Source organism: Strix aluco, chromosome 31, assembly GCF_031877795.1.
Source record: "Strix aluco isolate bStrAlu1 chromosome 31, bStrAlu1.hap1, whole genome shotgun sequence".
NCBI lineage: Eukaryota > Metazoa > Chordata > Aves > Strigiformes > Strigidae > Strix > Strix aluco.
In genome coordinates this window covers 4,186,787-4,210,356 of record NC_133961.1, presented here as the reverse complement: position 1 = coordinate 4,210,356, position 23,570 = coordinate 4,186,787, and the positions used below count along the sequence as shown (strand labels likewise).

Below are 23,570 nucleotides of genomic sequence, written 5' to 3'. Positions count from 1 at the left end.
AAGATGATGGATCTATCCTTTTTGTTAACAGATCTAAATGTAGATACACCAGAAAAATTTGTTCTTTCCCATAAACTGAAGTAAGCCATATTGCAGTAGGGGATTTTGGCACTTTAAATATGCAGGTAAGAGCTAAATTAGCAACTCTGCATAGCACAGAACAAGGTTTCTTAGCTTCTGTCCACTTTAAACAGTGAGCTCTTAAAACAAGAGCTCTCAAACCAGTACAGCTTTCTCCAAATCCCAGAGCAAAATACCATCAAAAAACTTTTTGTCCCACCAGTTTAAACATGGGCACTTTAAGCTTTACATGGCCATTAAAAAATACACACACACGAACAAACAAGCAAAAACCACAAGGGAAAAAAAAAAAAGAAAAAGGAAAAAAGGTCCATGTAGCTATGACCTGTAAAAGCATTACTTTACATATTATATCAAGAAAGTAGCCTTAATTACAAAGCTGAACAGATTCTGTGACCACCACAAAATAAAACAGGCACTTGTAATGACACAGTTGGAAAAATAGATAGCAATATCAAGAGAATAAACAAACAAATGGCTAAATCCAAATCTACCAACCTTCCCCCAGCTCATCCTCGTGGTAAACATGAGCGGAGACCAACTTGCCACCCAACCCCAGCGTCCCTGCGGCAGCCTGCTGCTCCACACGTGTGAACGCTGGGCAGCTTCTGGAAACGAGCGCAGGCGAGACCTGGGCCAAGCACGGATGCTCTTACTCTTGGATTTGCTTCACAAAAAAGGAGAAAGCCACTGCAGCTGGAAAGCTGGGGTAATGCTGCTCCTGTGGCTCCAGCCAACCAGCACCTGGGAGCTACAGGTTGTAAGAAAGAAGGTTGCAACTAAGCAGTATTCAGAGGGGCCCTGCGCTGTGCTTGCACAGTAATAAGAGATGATCAGATGAACAGGCAGCCCCCTGACTGTGTAATAGATCGTCTGGGGAAAAAAAAATGCACTTTTTGTCCAATACACCATCTGAGATCATCATGTACGTCCATGGCAAAGGAAATGGAGCCCAAGGAAGCACACCCTGCCCCGAGGAGTGTGGGACAGCACCTAAGGCAGGCTCCCTCTCAGGGAGGGTTACACATTTCCAAGTCAGTCCTGAAAAGACACTTTCTACAAGGCCACTGACCTGCTGGGCAGAGGTTAGCACCAGGGACGTGCTATCATACACAACAGCAGGACAACGAGACAACCTGTAAATTTTGCAGCCTCAATTCTTCAGCAAGGCTGGTTTTCAAACTACCGAAGATAACTAATGAGTGCAAGCAAGAGAAGGTCTGTTTTGTCTTTACAGCTTCAAACAATAGCACAGTGATAGGAACTTTACAGATCTCAGGTATTACATGACCTACACAAGAGCCCAGGCCCTGAGCTCTTTATCACAAGGTCTCTGTTCAGAACAAAGCCAAGTCCTACCAGCTCCTCTTAAGTGACTCTACGAGCATTTATGAAAAGGACAGTAAAAGGGACAGCAAATGGTTTGCTAATAAAGGCTGATTCTGAGGTGCACTATGAATAGAGGAGAGGTAGCATAATTACATTATTAAAGGTAACTGAGATCACTGCCACATTGTTGTTTGCTCTTTAAGCTAAAATAGTGGCCATAATTGGGGGTAAAAAAAGAAAAAAAAGGCCGGAGAAAATGTTCTGCTTTTGCATAAGTCTGACTGCATGATTATAGGATGTTGGAGATGTCTAAGAGGGAGCTACTGAATATTTAACCTTAGAAATGGAAGCCTGGTTGTCTCTTGTCCTGTTAACATCCACACGTATCTTCCATTAACTCTAATTAGGGCTAACGGGGTGTTCACATGAGTATCTCCATAATTAATGTTAATAGCAGTTACGGGCAAACGTTGATAGACGATGAAATGCCAAGTTTCTTCTCCAGGGTTAAACACTCAGCAGCCTGTCTGTCTCTCCTTTCCATTTCCTCCCGTAAGGGCTCTCTAATCAATCACACGTATCCAGGCAGTCTTACACACCGAGCCTTGCAACAAGAGACACACACAGCCATAAGTAACAGCACATGCTGCTATTTATACAAAATATAAACACAGACACACAATACCTGACACGTACTAGACTGGTTCACTTCTGTATGCTCACAGTGTATACGCAGCGCAGACTGACACATCCCTTTTTCTTTCAAGATGCCCAGGCTTCACAGAGGAACAACACTGTTTCTATCATATATTAAGTCATTTTCAATTAACAAACCAAAGAGCAAACAAGATTATAGCAACAACCTCAATTACCCTTATTAATGCCATTATGCCACCCTTAGTTGATAGACTATGCTATATTCTCAAATCAGACATTATTAACAAACCATTAAATTTGTAAATGAGAACAGCAAAATTATCTGCCATAATCCCAACAGTAATAATAATGCACCTTCTATTGTGCTTCTGGCTCGAGCCCTGAGCTCTGCAGCAGTAGTTAATTTAAAAGCATTAACAGACTGCTTCCAGCCAGGGGTCATTTGCTAGCACAAAGTCTCGCTCTCTGCTCTCTTATCCCATCATAAGTGGAGAATTTCCATCAAACTTGTGCAATTCTGGAGCTGAGCAGATTTATAAACTGCCTTTAGTTGGGAAAGTATTTATAAAGCCTCAGGGAACCAGAGGGCTACTCTGCTGTTTCCCTCATGAGTTGCAGCTATTATTTGTAGAAACCTTATGATGCTTTGCCAGGGACTTCACAAAGGGACAAAAAGCACGAGAAAGAGGAGTGATGGGGAGAGCCTGTGCAGGCAGCTAGGCGGGGAGGAAGGCGCAGGACAAAGTCCCACTGGTGCTGGCCGTTGGAGCCAGGCAAGGAGCTGCGCTTGTGGAAAATCTGACTCACACATCTAAACCCTCCCTGTGCCCCAGTGCTAGCAGTCGCTGGTCCTTGCACGCTTTGGGGCAGCTCCACTCACAAACCACATGCGGGCATAAGTCCCACCGAAATTAATAGGTGCTTTCTCTAAAGGATGAGAAAAAAAAATTAATTTGTGTATTTGTCAACTCACCTATACTGGCCCCATGCTACACTAAAGAAGAGACATCTCCCAGGACCCATCTTAAATCAGAACTGGATGTATTTTGGCTTTGCTGTGTGAAAACAAACTTTTTTTACTTGCTTTGTTTTCTGCCTTGGGGAATTAGTGACTCAGGCAGGATGCTGAAGACTCAGTGGGATTTATTTTTCATCATGTTGAGGATGGTTTTGGTTTTTTTTATCAGGCACGTGGGCTTATTAATGCAGCTCCACTCAGAATAAGATTTTCAATAAACCATTTTGCCCCCCCAATTTTTCCTCATAAGTTTATGGGGGGAGCATGGGGAGGTTAGCATTCAGGAAAGCAAGGCATGGGAAGCACAGAAGGCACGGATCGGAGGCGTGCTGGCTGTCTGCAAAGGGGAGAGAGCCAGCTATCCTTCCAACGCACAGACCTCTTTGCCATTCCCTTCTTAGCCCCTTTTGTCAAAGGGGAGGATCACACGTGGCTCTTAGGATGGGCCCTGATCTGGGCAACCCCTGTGTTGCCTTTTTTACAGCACTCAGTCCCCACACCGCATCCCTCCTCTTCTGATTCCACATTCCACCCAGACTCGTCTGAAGATACATCCATGGCTTGCGTTGATGCACCCACCTCGCTGATGGATCCTGGGACCCACAACTTCATGAAAGACTTAAGTGTCTATAGGGGAAAAACCCTCCCCTTTTCTTGGTCAGGTTTGATTTACCAGAGGTACTTTTCTGTATCCACACAGCTTTTCTCAGAAAAGGAAAATAGAATATTCTTTCCCAGAGCTGTAGGACCAGCAAAGATTTTAACTGTAGTCAATCTGACCAAACACAGAACATTTCTTCCTAAATAATGAGGTCCTTTCTGAATATATTTTGAATATTTATTATATACTATTTTTTACAATCACCAGAAGCAGTGGAAATGTATTTAACAGCAGCAGAACCAGGAATGACCAGAACTCTGTATTACCTGTTACAACACCAGCCCCCACTCCACCCTGCTCATACTCACGGCATTTAAAAATGCAGAGTGACAAAGAAAATATAGTCAGTAAAAGTAAAACTTGTAAAATTACATTTTAAAATCAGAGAGTTGTAAAGTAGAGGCTGCAAAATGAGGTGAAACACTAAGCAATGAGTTGCCTAGACATTTTTATAGGAATTGAAATGAATGTCCAGTAAGCGTTCGAGGAAATCTGAGTTGATTGAAACTTCTGGCTACTCTATATTTTAACAAGAAGGCTGGTGCTGCTCCAGCATCTTGCCAGCAGGCTGACAAGGATATTAAAATAGAGAGCAGGAGGGGATCAGCCAAGAACAGTGAACAGACAGTTTATAGGAGAATAGTTAAACTTTTCTTCATTATTAGTCAACCTAGCAATGATGTCCTCTGGTTATGCTGGATATCCAGCTGATTTAACTCAGGGCAGTGCAAAACAGAAACCTGTATTGGCAATACAGATGACAGATTAATCTTATCTGAAGGAATTTTCTTTCACTAGCTTTTTTTCTTTTTCCTCAGCACAAACAGAAACTATAGAAAAAGGTTTAAAATGCAAAGTTTTTGTAAAACAGGTTAGCCAGAAGCTGAAAACCCGAGCTCTGAGATGTATTTGATAACTTCTTGAACTCTCTTCGTCTCTGTATTCTGCAGCGCAACTCACCTTTACAGCTTTACTTTTCTATTTAGCTAAAAAGAGACTGCCTTCCAGTACAAACTTTATGCAAGTGTGATTTTGCACTGTGAAATCTTATGCTTATCTAGGGCTGTTGATATGTGAACTACTGGTACACGAACAGTGGCTTAGTTTTTGATACGACACAAAATAGAACTCTAACCTTCTGCAAATGCAACTATCTGGAGAGCGTTTCCAGTGGTGTTGAGTTTGGGGGGACTACTCCCATTTGCTGTCATTCTGCATGATGGAATATCATGGACTTTCTAAGAGTTTGTTGCGTCTTCTGGATGAAGCCTGAATCTGTCAGCTGAGAAGTTATTTCAGTTTGTTTTAAGACTCAAAACCAGACATTTTGTGGTATTTCTGTGAATCCAGGATGGAACTTTTAATCAAAACAAGAGAAACTTTTAACTATCCAGAAGTGTGGTCGATGGGGCATTAACCTGGGACACAAGCAACCTAATTGCTAGGCTATGGACCTAAAAATGTCACCAGGCCAAACCAAGGTTGTTCTTGAAGAAGGCATCTTGTAGTGAGAGAGATCTGTATCTTTTTTAGTTGTTTCTTTACTGAAAACTATAGCAGGGTTTATATTTTTGGACCACATCAGAAGAGAAGAGAATCTCACTAAAATTTCAAAACCTGACATCAGCTTCATGAGATAGATGAAACAGAACAAACCTTTTCTGTGCAACTCTAACTTAAAGATGATGCAATGTTTTACACATATTAAAGTTCCTAGTCTTTTGAGTCTGGAAAGCAATGCTTTTCTGTGAAAGGCATCAGTGTTTTGCTTATGTCCCTACTCAAAAGGACACTTGCAATTCCATTGTACAGGTTAGGAAGCATTTTGGGAACTTAGGATGAAAGACTGTACTGGAATAAATAGTATATAAAATAACTAGTTAGAGTTCAGCATCTTCCACAGAACACTCCAGTTGGACACAGAATCACAGAATGGTTTGGGTTAGAAACGACCTTAAAGATCATCTAGACCAGGTGGCTCAAAGCCCTGTCCAACCTGGCCTTGAACCCTTCCAGGGAGGGGGCAGTCACAGCTTCTCTGGACAACCTGTGCCAGGGCCTCACCATCCTCAGAGTAAAAAACTTCTTCCTTACATCTAATCTAAATCTGCCCCCTTTCAGTTTAAAGCTGATACCCCTCATCCTATCCCTACACCCCCTGATCAAGAGTCCCTCCCCACCTTTCCTGTAGTCCCCTTTAAGCACTGGGAGGCCGCTATAAGGTCTCCCTGGAGCCTTCTCTTCCCCAGGCTGAACCCCCCCAACTCTCTCAGCCTGTCCTCACAGGGGGGGTGCTCCAGCCCCCTGAGCATCTTTGTGGCCTCCTCTGGACCCGCTCAAGCAGGTCCATGTCCTTATGCTGGGGGCCCCAGAGCTGGACACAGCACTGCAGAGGGGGTCTCATGAGAGCAGAGTAGAGGGGGAGAATCCCCTCCCTCGACTTGCTGGCCACACTGCTCTTGATGCAGCCCAGGACACGGTTGGCTTTCTGGGCTGTGAGTGCACATTGCTGGCTCATGTTGACCTTCTTGTCAACCAACGCCCCCAAGTCCTTCTCTGCAGGGCTGCTCTACATCCAACCATCACCCAGCCTGTATTTGTGCTTGAGGTTCCTTGACCCATGTGCAGGACCTTGCAATTGGCCTTGTTGAACTTCATGAGGTTTGCAGGGGCCCACCTCTCCAGCCTGTCCAGGTCCCTCTGGATGGCACATCCCTTCCCTCCAGAGTGACAACTGCACCACACAGCTTGGTGTTGTCAGGAAACTTGCTGAGGGTGCCTCAATCCCAAAACCAACAAAGACATCAAACAGCACCGGTCCCAACACCAACCCCTGAGAAACGCCACTCGTCACTGCTCTCCACTTGGACATCGAGTCGTTGACTGCAACTAGAGAGCAACCATCCAGCCAGTTAGTTCCTTATCCAATTTAGAGACGAGGATGTCATGACATCAAGAGATGCGCTCCACCTGCAATGTGCTGACTCATCCATGTTTTTAAGAGGCAGAACCAAAACCAGCTGCAGACCTACTGATATACCAGAAACAGCAGCAAATTTCTACAGGGAGCATGGATCCTAATTACCCACTCAGAAATTCCCACCAGGGTAACAGTGTAATTTTTCACCCTGCTAGATCTGCCCATCTGCCTCTGGCAAAGCCCCGTTGCAGTGCTGGCCCTCTGCTGTCCCACTGCAATGGGGGAAGTGCTGGGGCACTGCACATGGGCTCTCTTCCCACAGACCAGCCTCAGCTCCCTCCGTAAGGAAAGTGAAGTGACACCAAGCAGCCCAGTCTGGCATTGCTTGAGAACCAAAAGTAACCACAGAAGCCATCCACATCCAGAAGCCACAAAAAAGTATTTATTTTCTTTCTCTCTCTAAAATAAAATAAAACACTGTTATATTCATCCTAACCATAACAGATACTTCAGCTTGGAAACACTCTCAAAGCTGCAGTGGGCAATAAATTAGACACGTCACTTCTAGCAGCTCATCTCTGGAATTGGTTGCTACATGGCCATAATATATAAAGAGGCTTTTTCCTGGTGATTCTCAGAGCCCAGATTCCTTTTGTTGGCTCTTCTTTAAACAAACACCCCTGTAAATTACAGTTGAATCTAAATTTAGCATTCAATCCTAATTATTTTCCTCTAATTAGTGATTTGAGGGTGGGTTTTGTTCTAATAGGCTGATATACTGTCATATTCATTTAAAAAAATTAATTCAATTAACCCAACTCTAAATGTATGCGTATGACGTCTCAACTACATTAACTCATCATCATCACATAAATCACACTGAATACAAGAAAGACCTTCTGTTTTCCAGGCAAATTGTCTCAAAAGAACAACAACAACAACAAAAAAATCAATAATAGGCAAAAGAAGCTTCTGAAATGCCATGAAAGACCAGCAAAATGCACTGAGGCCATGCCCAAACACAACTGTAACATCCCATCCCTTCCACATCACTCAGAAGGATAAGAGAGCATTTTCAATAAAACCACAGAAAATGAAGGCTTATACATCTTTGATGTCCCACAGCTGGAGGGAAAGACAGCAGTTAAAAGTCCACTAATCTTGTACCATTTCCCTTTCATTAGTTTACATTTTGAATTTTGGATGGCACTGAATCTAGAAAGAGGGGTTAATTGTTTAACCTTACAAAAATAATCATGCCTCTTTTGGTGCTGCCTTTTGGCCTGTTTCATATTTTTAGTTTCCCAAAGGATTTGCTGCTCAACACACTGCTAAGTTCTTTAGTGAATAGTGTACCTGTGGATTCACTAAAGAAAAATCTGAGACTAGACTTCAAGCTTTTTATAGACTTTGGATCTACCTGTTGTATGTGCTATGGAAAAGAACCCCTCCCAACATTTCTTTGAAACAAAACTTAAGATCAGGCTCATTTTTTTTCAATCCAGTGTTTCAATACTGCACATGTTCAATTCCTATCACATCACTTACTACCATAAATTGGCCAGAAGAGGAGGTGGTGTGGCATAGCTAACTCTGGTTTCGAACTCTTTCAAATAGCTTTTTTTCAATCAGAATCTGTTGCAGTTCCATAACTATTTGTCGTCCTGTATGTTGTGAGCTATTGGGATTTTCTTTTTCCCAGTAAAGAGGCAGTTGGGTAGCAATGATTCCTTACTCTCTCATTAATGCTGATGTTCAGCCCAGCCTTGTCATTCACACAAATCTGTCTACAGAGGCAAGAATCTCCATCTCCATTCCGGTCACTGTCTTTTAAAGCTAATGCTAATATGGTTCCCAAAAATGTTACTCTTCATTTCAGGAGGAATCAGAGTGCACACTCAATCCTCCCATCCACTCTTTCACTCCAGAAATTATGCAGCTCTTTTGCCTACTGTCTATATTAGGGGCAAAAAAAATCAGGGAAGATAAAGGGACATGTTTTTACTTTTAAACAGGAAAATTTTATAGGGTGTAAAATGCTTAATCCAACAGGTCAGAGGGATATTAATGCTAAAATCGGATTAAGATACAGCATTTTATTGATACCCTTAGTTAGCATGGACTTGGTTTACCTAAAAAAAAGGAACTGGTAAAACACCTAACAAATTTATTTATGAAGACAGGAAGAAGAGAGGAATAAACAATTTATGTGACAAAACCCCTGTACCAGTCTGTAGCAATTTTATGTCTAACTTTGCCTGCAGTAGGAGAGAGAAGGGCTTGTCCTTTCCGCTTACAGCAGCTTCTGCGAATACTGTTATCTGCTGACAATCAGTGGCTTTGCATGCATATTTTCATACATATATATGTATATATTTATACACACACACAGCCAAGACAAAGCAGATTATAACCTTCAGCCCAGCCTTTCAACAGTCGCCTCACAAGGTGTCCCAGTGAGCCACATTTATCATCCTCTGCCATTCTTCATATACGTGTAAATAGAAACAGAAAGTGTGAACAACAACATCAGAACAATACGCTTGTGTCATCAGTCACTTTGCACTCCTTTTGCAGAGATGCAAATACCTTTGTAAATAGTATTTTCTACAGACCTAGGAAAAATTGCTCCAGATTTCCTGTCCACTGTCTGTCTTGAAACTCTCCAGGTTTTCAGTCTTCCAACAGTTTTGTTTTTAATATTAGTTCAAAGTTAGGTGCTGTCTCCCTTCAGCAATAAAGACGAGCCAACCTTCATGTAGAACAAACTTTGGCCATTGTTGAGCTCCATGCCATGGAGATTATGATAACGTGTTTTTAGAAGCCCAACATGGAACCTATTTAGGACCAAACCCAGGTTTGGTCAGTAGAAAGGTCACTGACTCCAATGTGGCCTTGCTTAGGTGTCCATTCCCCCCCAAGCTGCATTACACCCATTTGTTTTCTCATCTTAAAGGTGAGCGTATGCATTCTTAGATCAGATGGTATAGCGCCAAGGGATCTGGTGAGTTGAGAACGGTCAGTGTTAGGTTAATGGTTGGACTAGATGATCTTCAAGGTCTTTTCCAACCTCGATGATCCTGCAATTCTGTGTGATTCTGTATTTATCTCATGGAAATTTACAGTGCTTCAGACAAGGGGACCCTGGTTCATTCTTGAAGATCTTGTATGCTGTCTCAATAAAGCTTAATTACTGTCACTTTACTAATGCTCACTGACACAGTTCCCAAGTGCTGCTTGAAACAGCACAGGGCTCTACAGATGTATACAGCAAAACCTGTAGCATTACAATATGAACTAGCCCAAATTTAAAGTAGCTAAGCCTAAAAATTATTTTTGACTGATCCTAGTTAGTAAAGTTCATAGACATTTACAGAAGTGCTATACAACAGGGCATCCTGCTAACGATGAGCTCAGCCAAGGCGAGAGCAGAAAGTTCTTGCAGTGCAGCTGGCACAGTCCTATCTGAACACAGGAATAATGCATGACTTGGCCAATCACTGTCACCAAGCAGTGATGTGTACGAAGTGCAAAGAGCATTTTCATGTTTAAGAGGAAATACTGTATTTTAAATATTCAACAGTAACTGTTGTCTTCATATTGTTCTCCCAGGGTCTCAGCCAGGGGAAGGCAGCTCACAGGCTCTGATGCCATGTTGCCAGGAAGGCTACTTGTAGTGTGAGCAACAGCAGGAGGCTAGGAACAAGCATGTGAAATGAAATTCTTATTCAAGAGACAGCACAACGGCTGGTTTTCTAAGTGGCATGAAGCGCTTCACCCTGCAGGAGCCCTCAGATCTCTGTGCTGAGCAGCTGGGTTGCACTTTTCTCCTATCAGCAACAACGATAAATAATAATACGATAGCGAAGTAAAAGGAAACTCTGAGCTTACAGGCTGCATCAGGTGGACTTAATGTTCCTGGCTCCAAGAGCACAGGGCTGAATTCCACCCCCTCTCCCCCTGCTTTCGCAGGGCTGTCTGGGGGGCCAAGATGCAGGGCTGCCTTGTATCCAGGCAACCAGCATCGCTGAGGCTCTGCAAACCTCTGCAGTGCACAGGAGAAGCAGCTGGGGCAGGTACCCCCCTCAGACTTCACAGAGTGTGGGAGAGAAGGAACTTTTCCAATTTTAAAGAATAAAGGCAGAGAGTAAAGCAAGATCTCTAACTACCTTCTGACAATGAAAGCACGTTCCCAGGTGTCCCAGGGGCTGCCTGCTTCCCCAGCACTGCTCGCTGGGAAGGTGCCAGGGACAGTCTGCAGAACTGACTGTGACATTTTCTTTTATTGCTCAGTGCTGTGTAAGCTCTCACCTAGGCCCACCCTCTCCTACTGCGGCAACTTTCCAAATTCACTAGCCACCTATAGGTAGCAGTCTCAATTCCTGGAGCCAGGGAAAAACCTACCAATGTCACGATTAATGGACATGCATGCACATCACCAGGCTTCGAAATGGCCTGTGGGAGACAAGCTCAGCCAAGAACAAACAATTCATCATCCTTACATTCACAAACAGAGAAAGTTCTCCATCGGTAAGGGGATAAAATTCTAGCGCCAGGGAGGTGAGTGGGAGTATCACCACCAACTTCACTGACATTCAGATTTCATTCACAGCGCTTTGGGCAGGTTTACTCAGGATGCCCTGTTCCACTCTCCTCCCCTGTACAGCTGATGCTGACAGACACTGAGATGGTCTTACTTTCATGGAGGTTCAGTATTTGAGGAAAGACCAAAGCACACCATGACAAGAGCTAAGATCCACACAAACCTTCAATTCACAGGTGATATACTGGCACTCAAACACAAATTGCAGAGGATGAAATTGTCTGACAGAGAACTGCAAGTATACTCGTAGAGTTTCTGTAGTGTTCAGCCGCCTCCCAAACAATTGTTGGAGCTGCCATATGGACATTATATAATTGCAGATATATAGGGAAGAATGATCACAAATAGAAGAAAGAAATGTATGAAAAACTGCTACATTAAGATGCTCTGGTTCAAACCAGACTTAATTCAAAGAAACCCTGTGTCTAGTACGAAAAAGAGGTCACAATGGCCCTTTCCCACCTTACCTGGTGCTGTGTCAGCATTTGAGGATCTGAGCCGTAAATATTGCTCGTGATACAACACTGTACAGCAAACACAACAGATAGTCCAACCTTCCTCATCGTCACAGTACTGACACACTAGCCAGTTGGGATTTTTTTGCTTTCACTCACCATGACTGCCTAGGGGTGCATGAAGTGCTAAAATCAGGAGTGCTCTTTGGAGCTTGGGAATTCTCACGGCTACTGCTCTAATCTCAGCTCCCTGTCCCTGCCTTCCCTCCTCTCTTAACAATTTATACAGCCTCACTGCCTTGGCAAATAGCTTCTTTTCCTTCTAGTAGTGACAGCTGTTACTGTAGGAGACAGCACAGTATAAAGTTACTTATTAAGAGAAGAGCTACCTCCCTGGAATATAGCATCACCTCCAGTTGAACTCTGGGGAAAAATAAGTACAGTCCTTCTTTACTCCTTTGTGAGCAATGACATGGAACATCAGAAGTGATTGGCCAAAGTGCACATTACACAGGTGTCCTCAAGGTGATTAATTCATAGCAAGCACTTCCCACTACTGCTGCAACGGGCAGATCTAGTGCCAGAAGGCCAGATCCTTTGCAATACAGAGTGTATCCTCCCTAGGCACCTACACCAATTTTACAACAATTGGCTTAAGTCAGAGGTGTGAACTGAGACCTGGGTACCAGGCACTTCTGGATTTCAATCGCAGTTCACCCACTGATTCATTCAGAGGGAGGGCAAAATTCTCTTTATCTTTTCCATCAAACCAGCTCCCCCCCCCGCCGCCAAATTCTTACATATATAAAGACTGTCTTGAATCACATAAATCTTCTTTATGGCTTTTCCCTCCCCAACATGTCCTTTTTGCAAAAAGCCGTTTGCAACATTTCCTCAGCAAAAGCAAGAAGTCAACAAGCAGTTGATCGTGGCAGAGCTGAGTTGCATCAAAGAATCTGGAGGCAGAGGAAAGAGAAGATGGGGAAAGGGGCAGGTCAGCGATATAGCACCCCTGCAAAGCTGAAGCATGGAGGTCGTTTCTGAGATAAAGAGTGCTCCAGATCAGAGGTGACAGCAAAGATCCAAGGGGACAACTTAATCTTGATCTAGGAAACCACTGAGATATTCAGAGGACAGTTCAAAGCCCTACCACCACTGGCTTCTTAAGGACCTACAACTTTAAACACCCATTTAAGTGCTTTAGGAAAACAGACCAGATGGCTTAGGCCATTGCAAGACCAAACTCTTCTGCCTGGCGCTAGTCTGTGCAAATCGATCCCTCATTCAGAAATTAAAACAAAATGAGCAGCACTGAAAGACATGACAGAGCAGCTCCAATGGAGAAGAAACCCAGGGCGATGCTGATTGATTATTCCCAGAATGCCTTTCCCAGAAGCATTAATGAAGTACGTGCCTGGGACAGCAGCCCTGAGCAGCGCATGGAAACATCTGAAAAGCTTGCTGAGCCCTCCCCTGCACCCACAGACCTCCCTGCCTGATGAGCATATTTAAAACAGTTCTGCAAAGCACTACAGCCTGGGTTCCTACTAAAAACAACATTCCCTTCCCTCATCTCCTCCCCTTTAAATCAAACTCAAACCCCAAATCTGGGGACACCTCCAGTATGTGTATAATGGTATCTGTCCAACATTCCTCAGTAATAACATCACTTGCAATGGGGAGGAGAGAGCTGCTCCTTGGGGAAGTCATCGTACAAGGGATATAGGCAAGAGAGGCAAAATATAAACAATATCCTTTGGAGGTTTCCAACAGAGCTGGAGCTGAGGGCAGTTATTTTAATCCTCAGCTGCAAGTCACTGTGACACAATAAAAGAGAATTAGCAAAGAAAACATTTAATGATAACTATGAGTGCTCATGCTTTATTCCTTAACTTGCAGGTGAGAACATCCAGTAACTTAGAGGTGGATGGGAAAATAAGAGCAAGAAGAGCTACAGCAAACAGAGTACCTGCAACTATGAGCGAGAAAAGCAAATCAGCAGAAGCAAGAGTAACACCCTAACCATCATTCTCCTGCCAGACAAACCCCAAACTCTTCCAGCAATGGAGCACAAATGAATGTTATATTAGCAAAACCCAAGAAAAATTACTCTGCATCAGTATCATCGGAAAGAACACAGCAAGATGATCAACAGATTTTGTTGTTTGGGTGACAAAACCAAAAAAAAAAAAAAAAAAAACCCAGACCCACAGAGGGGAAGAATTGTTTCAGTTTAAAGTGGGAGATTTTTTTTCTGAAACAGAAGAATACAAAGGTATTTCTTCACATCAACTCCCCGAAGTTTTGTTCGGTCTAAGATGAAACTTTATTTTTTTACATTTTCTAACTTAAAAACCAAAACAAAACACACCGCCACCCCCAAAACACTGCACAAAACAAACCAAAACCTCTTTTTATAAAAAGTTTGGATCAAATTTTAATAGGAAAATGTGGTTTTCATTTTTAAATGTTGAAAGGATCAGCTTTGGCATTTCTAAAACAAAAATGTGTTGCATTAAAAAAATCTGGAAGGAAATATTTTGATGTTTACAAATATATATGTAACCCTGTTGTTGACTGAAACTATTTGCTTAATTTCAACTTGATTTTATGAAGATTTATGGTCTCTGTGAAGATTTTGGAAAAAAGGTTTGTGCAATTTCTGTCTTTCATAGAAATGATCTAGTACAGAGATGTGATTCACAGACTTGATACACACAGCTGATTTTCTATTCACGGGAGAAGAAACATCAGATCGCTACACTTTTCATCAATTACCATTATTCCTGAATAATAGAAAAAACACACAGCAAATGATCAAGATCTCAAGCAGCTAAGGCAGCACATTTAGGTTTGTACACCTAATACTCAGGACTATTGAGTATCCCTAAGGATTTATATTGCTAGTTCTAAGCATCTGGATTCACGTTTATGCTTATATCTAGCTAGACTGAAGTTTTCCAAATGAGTCATTTCCAACTGCTTCTTAAAAAAAAAAAAAAAAACACAACACCAAAAACCCAAGAAACAAACCCATTTCATTGCTCCTTTTTAAAAGCTGTCACTTATCCCCTTTTCTTGGAATGAAGTCTTGTTGGATATACTCAACTTCATTCACCATGTGGTCGTACTAAGTCACTAGGAGAATCAGAGCTTTGCTGTACTGATCTTCAGGTATTTTAAATGACTATAAATTGTATTCATGTAAGTAGTCCGATCTACAGTCTTTATTTTGAACACCGGCTTTTGGCAGCAGGAGACAGAACAGTGCAATGCCAACTCCTGGTTCCAATCAGTTCAGTGAGAGTTTGGCCTTCAGTGCTGCTACCAGATAACAGACAAAATTGGGAGATGGAAAGGGAAATGGAAAAGCAAAGGCAGTTCTGGCAAGTGATTCCACTTTCCAGTAACACGATCCATACACTAAGCCAACTCAACTAACAGGCCAATAACTTACGATAAACTTACAGCTCCATTCTGAGAGCTGAACACTTAAGCATGGGGGAAAAAAAAAAAAAAGGACAAACTGATTACTTTCCTTCTTGTTGACTGAACACTTGTGGGAGAAATAAATTGAGGATATTATTTTTAGCCTCCTTGAAATGTACTCTTGGATGTACTTTGCAACCAAAAAGGTTATAAATGGTCCAGGTCAGTTTGAGGAGTCAGTGACAAATTCTGACTCGACATAGATGTCATCTGTATTGTACTGGGTGTCCGTCTGTCTGTCTCTAGCACCAACAAGGACTGCCCAGACAGCAGGCAGGAAAGCCGAAGCCTGATAACCACACTTGATGCAGAACATGGGGAAACCAGTGGGTCGGGTAGCTATAAACTCTAATACCCTGTCACCAACAGTCACCAGGGAAAGGTGCCAGAAACAGTTCGAGATGGCAATTACAGAACAGCCAGTTCCCAGGAAGAGCTTCCTCCCACCCTCCTGGGCTCAGGGCCTAGCTCGTGCCATGATGCAGGGAGGAACACAGCCTGTTAAAGCTCCTATGTACTTTAAAATTTCAAGCCAGTGCTACAGCCCATCTGAAAATTAGTACCTGGTGAGCATTGGGGAACTTGAAAATAAACCTTACACAAATGATTGAAAAAGTAAGTTTATGTTGCTTAAACATACTTCTTTGGAATTTATTTATTTTTGCACGTGTTGCTGGGGGAGGTTGGTCCACTCATACATGTGCTGTGCTCCACTTTTTCAGGAAAGTAACATCTGCAGACAGTCCTCTGCTGAAGACGTCACTATGCCGAGCACAGAAGCTGAAATACAGGCAGAGCACTGCCATTGTATCCCCCCGTGTCATCCGGCCACAAAACGCCTGCATGTCACCTCTACCTTACAGCTCCTGCCACGTGCTACTGAGGAGAACAGTCCTGAACACCCAGCACAAGCACGTCCAAGGCTGTTCAGTCCCTTGTTTCTTATCTGCCAGTGCTGTCAACAAATGTACCGTCTGCAAGGATGCAGCTCACATCCATTAGAAGCTAACTGGAGAATAATGAGTCATTTTGCAAAGGACTAATCAGCCTTTAGATTATCATTACCCTTACCGTGCCCAAGCCTGGCCAGCAGCTGACCTACGTATAGGCTCCTCTCACAGAAGAGCTCTCAAGATTTTGCTCTAAATAAACACAGCAATGCAAGCAACAAACCTCAGCTTTAAAACAGGTCAGGGCATTCAAGAGTAACAATAACCATTTTCATATTCTGCACGTTTAAAAATCAACTGGTTCTCAATTTTTTTTTTTATGTAAGATTTTTTGATGGACAATTTTTCATGTGAGGAGAGGGAATTTCTGGATTACCTCTTCCCTTTCTTAATTCCCTTCCCCATTCCTGCTTTGTCACTGAAAGGAGGAGCAACAGGAAAAAAAATGAAGACCAACCCTCCAGAATGAAAACTTTTTCATCTTCAGGTTTGTCTGAAAAGAAATGCAAAGTTTCACAAAGCCAGTTTCTGCACAGATAAAACACTTCTATCATCTTTTTCTACAGAAGAAAACTTACCAGCTGTATTACTGTCCTTATAGAGACGGGGAAGAAAGGCAGACAGGAATCAAGCTACTTCCCACTGTCAGAATGCAAGCTAGGCACAGACCTAGTAATTAATTGAATGCAAAATTCTCCAAACACGCTTCAGTACTTACAGGGTAATACTATCCTTATTACTGATTTTAATAGTTATCACTTTCACTGATCCCAGCTCTTACTCATAAGCCCAAGAAAAAAAAGCTTATGATACATTCACATACACTCCTCTTACGTATCTGCTTCCTGAGAAATCTCTACAGTGAGAGAATAATTCTAGCAGCTCTTAAACTAAGTCCCCAGCTTCACTCAGTATTTTTCAAAATCCACAAATCAAAAGCAAACCTACTTCTGCAGGTCTCAAAATAAGCGATACAAAGCCCTCACTGCCGTTCTGAGTGATGCTGTATCTCAGCCACTCCACCCAGGACTCAGCACGGCGATGAAAGGCAGCTTTGCTTTCCTGCCCTGTCACATTGGGTGAACCCCATTTTCCTTTGACAAACCAATTTACCCATGATACAGTCAGGCAAAAAAAAAGCTTTAAATTACCACTGTAGCATTAGAACTAAGTGACAGGAACTGACAGAAATATATTTCTAATGACAATTTATTTCCTCCTCCTTCGTTATCATTCACGTGTCACACAAGCTCCTCACTCCATAGGAAAACACGCACAGCCAAAACAAGTCGCCACACGCGCCACGGTTAACATCAGAAGCACCGACCCCAAGTCTCTAGGGCAATACCTCTGAGCAGGTCGATCCACCTCTGTCAGAGTCAGCTGCGGCAATGTTTGACCCCTCTGGCTATTGGTGTCACCCCGAGACTCATAAGAGACAGAAGCAGCAAATCCGCACCCTCTCATCAGCATCCACTTACAGCCTGATGAATTAGTTTACAGCACCTTCAGCAGCAGAAATCAAGAGCTGAAACCTCCTGCTACCCCAGCCGAGATCCCAAGGGGGGCTCCTCAGCTCCAGGAGCCCAAGGTGGTTACTGGCCACTGCCAGGCACTCTTGGAGCGAGACCAAAACGGCGCTGGCAACTTGCCTGCCCTCTGGATGCATCGCCGACCTGATGCTCGCCCTTTACGCTCGTCTTTCACTTACAAATGTGCGTACAACAAACATATCCTCGTTGGCCATGACAGTTATTAGGACAGTTACAAATGTGAGCAGACTGTAGCCAAAACACGAGGCCTGGGAGTTTGCAGAGAGCTTGAAACAATAGCTGTCGGGTGAGGAGTGTCCTATTTATCTGCATGATGTTAACTGAGACGTCCAACGACAGCCATGTACATGTCAAAAGTCGTTAGCTGCTTCATTGGTAATTTGAGAACCGAGCACATGGGGCATCCCATCGTTCCACAGCACTTGCTGTGAGTGATATCTCCTTGATATGACAGTGGACAGCATTGGGAGGCACCAAATTATCTTTTTTGAAGAAAAAGCTACGTGAGGGCATTCCCCTGCCACACTGGTGCAAACTCAAGCATCTTAGTAAAGCCCATGAGGCTTCCACAACTGTATCTCTAGCATAAGTACAAATTATCGTATGGGAAGACTCTCTTGGAGACTCATTTTGCAGAGATATAAGAGTAGCACAGCTTCTCCAACAATTTAACTCACAGTCTAAAGAAAAATTAAAGAAAATTAGAACTTTCTCAACATGGTATCTGCTTCCTTTGGTCAATGTGGCCTCCATTTCCAGGCTTTTATAAAAAACACCGAACCTTTAAAAAGTCCTTACTCCCTTTCCACAAAATTGCAACTTCTTTAAAGTTGTCCAATTGTTCAACATTTTAAAAAGAAAACAGTGTATATTGCCAATGGATACACATATAATAATCATCATCATCACATCAAACAATTCTCTGCGAAAAAGTGTTTATAGAAAGTGTTTTTTTCTTTTTTCCACTTCTGTAATCACACCTCAACATAACACAGATTGAAAATTACGACATGATTGTTGTAAATGAACCCCAAAATTTGTTGCTGCTATTTCTAAGAGTGAGTGGGTTTTCGTCTGCTGTTATTTTCGAGAAGTCTGTGACATTATCAGTTGCTGAACAGATTTTTATCGGGAGAATCAACAGGGCATCACAGGGAGTCAGAAGATGGCAACCACAGGGAGCACGACTAATGACTGTATCCCAATTACTGAGACAAGAGGATACAAGAGGAAGAGTGCCCAACTCTTATGCGCACATGCACAAGCACAAACTCACTCCTCTCCAGGAGCTGGCTGTGTTCCCAGCTCCCAGACCTCTGCTTTTCCCACTCTAGACTCTGCCTCTGCTTTCTGGAGTCAGGGGATTCAGCCTTGCTTGTGCTCATGCTGCTCCAGCTGTTCCTTTGCACAAGTCACTACGTGGATTTGTTTGGAGTTCAGACTTATTTCCAAAAAGCGGGCAGTTTCTGTTCATCAACAGTTTCTGTCATCAACAAGTGACAGTTGTACCAGGAAACAAAAACCAAACCTCAGGGGTGTTTTCGGTCCTTTTTCTGAGCCAGCACACGTTCTGACCTACCCCTGTTGCCTGTGGAAGCACCTCAACCTCTAAAATAACTGCTGCATCAGCCTTGCTTCCTGAGGGCTCAAGTGTCTCAGCTGCCTTTGGGGATAACAGGACCATGGTCGTCTCTAGCAGTGGACGTGGGCATTGAGCAGAGGAAGCCAGTGGTCCAAACTGGTGCACATCCCTCACGCAGCATGTCAGCAGGAATGACCAAAGCCAAGCTGGGAGCAGGAGGTCCAGGTCTCTGCAGCCCCATGGCCTCATCTAACAGTGCAATGAGGACTAGCAGAACTTCATAAACGACATTCTCAGGCAATGGGGAGGAAGGGAAGTCCCAGTTCAGCAGCACTGTTTTTGTCCCACCTCTCAATCGCAAATCATAAAGTTCTGGTGGAAAGGGATTTTCACACCTTAAAATTTCAAGTACTGAAATAGAGACAATCTGGTAAGGAAGACCCTGGGAGCAAAAGGCAGGATTGTCTTGGAAGAATCATCAGGACTGGAAACACAGACTGAATAAATGGTAGCTTCTGAATGAAGAGGGACACAGAGAGGCACTCAGGCCTCTGTCCCACTGTCTGAGCATCCTCATAAGCAAGAAAAATCAAAAGGTGAGGAGGATTATTACTGAGTTCAGAATGCAGGAAAATGTACAGCCACATCCTCTGCTCCTGTCATAGCAGCTGAACCTCATTTGCTATTGCTGCTTTGCCTAATCACCCAAACTGTGATAACAGAACCAAAGCAAAATCTTTTGCACAGACGAGGACTGTATCACATGCATGCTGTAGCCTACTGCCTTCCTTTTGCCCAGATCTTTCACACAAGCAGAACAACTTTCAGCAAGGAAAAGAAAAAGGCAACTGTAAAAAATCAATTTTTAGAAAGAATGTAGCATGATGCCATTTTCCTTATATGGCAACTGGTATCCCATCTGGAGTCTCAAACAATAGCCAGCCTGGCAGGGGGTGGAGTAAGAAGACGACTTGGGGGAAAAAAATTATATATATATATATTCCCTGCTGGCCCTCACCCTCCATTTCCTCTTGGATTTCTTTGTGACTGCACTGAAAGGGGTCAATAGCTCCCAGCTTGAGAAATGCAGCTTTTGAAAGGACTATCACAAGCATCTGTATTTAAAGCATGCCTTTTACTTCACAGCCCCCCAGCTAACGCAGAGCTTTTAAAAAGCGAGCAGCAAGATAAACTTTCAGGGAAAAGGAAGAGGGAAGAGTAGAGGAGAACCGGTACCTATCTGCCTTGGGTTTACTGACACTTTCACTGGAACAAAGCTTGACTGGCAAAGCAGGGACAGGGAACATAAGCTGCAGATGATCTAAAGCGCTATGGATCACTACACCTTGCTTCAGTCACCACCTCCCCATCCTTTCAAGTATGCTACAAAACCACATGAAGCAGCCAAGCACCAAGCTGGAAAAGAATTTCAACTGATCAAAAACAATGGGCAAATTAGCGCTGGGCTCACTGAACCCAACAAAGCTGTGCAACTCAGTCTTCAGTGTTTAAGAAATTCTGATCTGACAAACACTGGAAATGTCAAATTTTAATAGGCTTAATTAACTTATCTTGATAATGAAATGCTGGACCAGTGGCTAAGTTTATATTTAGGCTTTCTATTTGAGGAAATACTCCAGAAAAGCTACAGCATGTTAGAGCCAGGGATTTACTGGGAGGGACGAGGAACAGGACTGTAACCTTCTCCTTTCGTGCCAGTGGACACAGCCCATGTGGAAGGCTGGCACATGCACAGTTTTTCAGGACCACTGGTCCCACTTCACATTGAAGCCTCACTCCAACATCCAACAGCAATTACACTGCAGTTGCTTTCTGTATTAGGATGTGTTTTTTAATCCACTTTGGAAGAGAATGAATCCAAGGATCCACATAAAGAGTTTGTACAGATAGCTGTTGTAGTGTCCAGGTGTAAGAAGGTTGAAAGTCCATCCATGTGCTTTAGAAACTGAGTAATAGTTCTCACTAGTAAAACTTCCCCAAATTTGAGGAGCAAACTTTGTTAAGTGAAGGCAGACCAAATAAGACCAGCTATGATTTTCCAGCTCAAATTTATTTGACTTTATATTCATCCAGTTATTTGACTGAAGCCTTTCAGTAAACATCAGCAGAACCCCACAATATTCATCTAAGACAAGCCTGAAATTCACGGATGGAAAGGTGCACCGGTACCTCCAGCAGCGCCACACACAGCAAAAAGCTATTTCATGGAGTTCCTACTAAATTGTCCGAGACAGAAGTCAAAAATGAGGCCGCAGAATGCTCCAGAAACAGTGAGGTAAATTGCCTCTGAGAGTCTCTAGCACAAGCAGCATATGACTTTGCATTTCACTTTAGTTTCCAATCATACCATCTTTCTCACAGGCATTCAAATACATTAGTCTGTGCCTTATCAGATCCTGAATTACGACTGTAGAAAAGCTCCTGTGAGTCTGAGAACTCCATAGTTCAGAGACGTTTATGGGGCTGTAATGAGTACTGACAGATAAGCCACACTCATGCATACAGGCTTGCAACTGATGTCTGGTTTAACACAATACAGCCCTAAGCCTTCATAATACAGCATAGGAAACAGAATCCTCCCATCGCCTACTACTAATTGCATCTGCAGTGGTCAGGGGTTGAAAGAGAAGTAAGCAGATTAATTCTATTAGTCTGTGCAATATTATCCCAAGGGGACAAGGGAAAATCCCATCATTTAAAACAGGACTGGTAGACGCTGCTGGGAACGATGTTACATACTAGTAGGGGATTAAGGGTTTGGACTAAAGGGCCTCATCTTTTCTAGATCTGGTTTCCATGAGTCATAGTGATTAGAACTGCAAGGCTTCTCTGTTTGTTTTTTTTCACTTTTGGATGACCTGAAACATTTTTCCCAGTCAAAAATGAAATGATTAAATTAATTTCTTACTTAACTCCTTCCCCCCAACATACACTTCTTTACTCCTTTTCTTAAAAACCTTTCTGTTTAAAATAAGGTTATTTTCAATATGAAATTATTTTAGAACATGAGGACTAAGTATTGTTTTATTAATAACTCATATGTAACAATTTTCTTTTTTCAGCATACTCCTCCCACACTTTTAGCCTATATTTATCTCAACCATATGAGCAGTCTTGATCCTCTGAAAGTACACTTTTGCTGAAAAACATTTCCCGTGCTGTAAACACAATGTAAGGTTTCGCCCCTACAGGCATGGCACGACAAAGCCCCTCTTGAGCCAAAGGAATGGATGAAATCCTCTGCTCGGTCCACTGCAGCACACCCAGAGCCCAGCAGCAGCTGAGCCGGAGTGTGAGGAGCGCTGCCTGCCTTACCTGCCTGCTGCTTTGAGGGGACAGGCCTTCAGAGAAGTCCTTGTTCTCCTCAATAAGTCAGGTCGTAGTAAACACGCAACAGTCAGGATCCTTGCTTCAGGTCCCTAGCACCAGGACCCAGGCTGGTCAACCTGTCAGAAACAGCAATGAAAAATACATAAGACACACACCTCCATACTGGGCCTGAGGAGAAGACCATGACCTTGCTTTACGCGCTTCTTCCTGCTTAGGTAAAGATCAACTCTTTCTTGCACACCTCAAGGCAGTCAGGAGAAGCATCTGACAGTGACCCTGAAGACCCTGGCAAGGCCTGGACTGAAGGCAAAAATCTTCCTCCTTACTTTCCAGTCCATTTAGACTAGCCAGAAAAGGGCTTTGACCAGAAGGCAGCAGGAGGACAGCACTATTTCCAGCAGAGTAAGAAAGGACCAACAGAGTTGCTCTGCATCTTCCCCTCCTGCTCCCCTGTGCAGCCGGGGAGAGTCACCAGGGAAACAGGAGAGGACAGGAACACCACAAAGAGATGCTGTGAGTCCCCTAAAGACAAGTTCCAGAATGGAGGATGGAGTAGTGGGTGAAAAAAAAAAAAAAAGTTAAACGTTTAAGACCCACACGCACCCCTTCCTGTATTGTATGCAACAAATACGCACACACATACTCACTGGACAGATGTTAAGAGTACAACTGTCGCTGAACGGAGGGAGCCTGAAAAGATTGAGGATGAAAAAGAGGGCAAGGTGATGGAGCTGAGAGGGAGGTAAAGGTGGGATGGAGACACCAACACAGCCAGGAGAAGAAGGGTTCAGTGGGAGATGCTCAGGTGGTGAAAGCAATAAGTGAGCAAAAGAAGGTAAATCAGACTCTGGAGCAAGGCAGGAAAGGCCAGTGGGAAAGGAGGAGACATCATGCCAGATCTTGTCGGTTTTCTCCTTGCAG

At 43.3% G+C, this 23,570-nt stretch overlaps 1 protein-coding gene across 6 annotated transcripts in view; it reads right to left on the bottom strand.

Moving 5' to 3' along the window:
- TSPAN18 (tetraspanin 18) overlaps positions 1-23,570 on the bottom strand; it is a 121,360-nt gene that overhangs the window by 37,918 nt on the left and 59,872 nt on the right. For 5 of the 6 annotated variants that reach the window (XM_074809756.1, XM_074809753.1, XM_074809757.1 and 2 more), the window contains exon 2: positions 22,635-22,765. The exons of the other annotated variant lie outside the window; for it this stretch is intronic. The gene's annotated coding sequence lies outside the window, so the exon portion shown is untranslated. The remainder of the gene's footprint in view (positions 1-22,634; positions 22,766-23,570) is intronic. 6 annotated transcript variants of the gene reach the window in all.